Below are 1,790 nucleotides of genomic sequence, written 5' to 3'. Positions count from 1 at the left end.
AGGAAGTTTTCGTGGAAGAAAAGAAGGTAGAAGAAAAAGAGAAAGTTGAAGAACCAGCTTTAGTAGAGATGGGTAATCAAGCGGAAAATTCTAAGGCTTTGATGGACTATTCTCAGCCTAAGATTAATGACATTCAGTCAAGCATCATCAGACCAGCCATCAGGGCTAACACTTTTGAGATCAAGTCAAGCATGATTCAGATGATACAGAACTCAGTTCAGTTTGGGGGTTCTCCTACTGAAGACCCTAACATGCACATCAGGGATTTCATCGAGATCTGCGACACTTTCAAGTTCAATGATGTGACTGAAGATGCTATCAAGCTGCGACTCTTCCCACTCTCTCTAAGGGACAAGGCTAAGTGCTGGTTATATTCTCTACCAGCAGGGTCTATCACCACTTGGGAAGATCTTGCTCAAAATTTTCTCACTAAATTCTTCCCTATGGCAAAGACTGCTGCAATCAGGAATGCTATTACTCAGTTTGCTCAGCAAACAGGAGAATCTCCACGTGAGGCTTGGGATCGATATAAGGAGATGCTAAGGAAGTTCCCACACCATGGCATGCCTGATTAGATGATTATCAACTATTTCTACAATGGATTGGGTGATACTTCTAAACCCATGCTTGATGCAGCATCAGGAGGAGCCTTGTGGGCTAAAAGCTACGATGAAACTTATGAACTTATTGAAATGATGGCTGCTAATGAGTACCAGAATCCTTCCCAGAGACTGACTCAGGGAAAGGTAGCAGGAATTATGGAGTTGGATGCAACAACTGCTATAGCTGCCCAATTTAAGGCTTTGACGATGAAGGTGGACACTTTGACTAATTATGGAGTTAATCAAATCACCAGTGTCTGCGAGCTATGTGCTAGTGCCCATGAGACTGATCAGTGTGAAATTTCTAGTGAATCAGCTCAGTTTGTGAGCAACTTCCAGCGATTACAGCAACCAGTGCCAGCCACCTATCATCCCAACAACCGCAATCATCCTAATTTTAGATAAAGAAACACTCAGAATGCGGTTCAGCAGCCTTATCAGCAGTATCCAGCTAAGCAGTACAACTTCCTGGTTTTCAGCAACCGCAGTATGCACCAAGACAACAACTCCAGCTGCAACAATCTAATGAAAAATCTGAATTAGAGGAGTTGAAGCTTATGTGCAAAAGTCAAGCTGTTTCTATCAAGACCTTGGAAAATCAAATTGGGCAAATTGCCAATACCTTGCTAAATCATCGGCCTGGCACACTACCCAGTGACACTGAAGTGCCAGGAAAGAGGGAAGCTAAGGAGCAGGTAAAAGCAATCACTTTGAGGTTTGGAAAGGTTACAAATCCTGAACAAACTCAAGAGTTGATTGAAGAAGCTGGGGCTGAGAAAGAAGTAGAGCAGCAGGATGAAGAAGTGGAACCAAGGAAGACTACTGTTGAGCACACTCCTCCCGAGGGTAGTACAGTGGAGAAACAGATCTATCCTCCACTGCCTTTTGCTAAGCGGCTGCAGAAGAAGAAGCTGGACAAGCAATCTGAGAAGTTTCTGGAGGTGTTCAAGAAACTTCATATCAACATACCTTTCGCAGAGGCTCTTTAGCAGATGCCTAGTTATGCAAAGTTTATGAAAGGTATTCTCTCTCGGAAAGTGAAGTTAGATGATTTAGAGACTGTCATTCTCACGGAGGAATGTAGTGCTGTGTTGCAACAGAAGTTGCCTCCGAAACTTAAAGACCCAAGAAGTTTCACTATTCCCTGTACTATTGGAAAGTGTCTTTTGACAGATGCTTATGTGACTT

At 43.1% G+C, this 1,790-nt stretch overlaps 1 non-coding gene across 1 annotated transcript; it reads right to left on the bottom strand.

The window, feature by feature from the left end:
• Positions 1 to 458: 458 nt before the first annotated feature.
• On the bottom strand, positions 459 to 565 carry LOC141682902 (small nucleolar RNA R71). Its single transcript, XR_012560000.1, has one exon. It is a non-coding gene; the product is annotated as a small nucleolar RNA R71 (small nucleolar RNA).
• Between the last annotated feature and the right edge of the window lie 1,225 nt (positions 566 to 1,790).

This window comes from Apium graveolens, chromosome 1, assembly GCF_009905375.1.
Source record: "Apium graveolens cultivar Ventura chromosome 1, ASM990537v1, whole genome shotgun sequence".
In the NCBI taxonomy this organism is placed as follows: Eukaryota; Viridiplantae; Streptophyta; class Magnoliopsida; order Apiales; family Apiaceae; genus Apium; species Apium graveolens.
The sequence above is the reverse complement of the archived record's forward strand: the minus strand, read 5'-3'. Positions and strand labels throughout refer to the sequence as shown.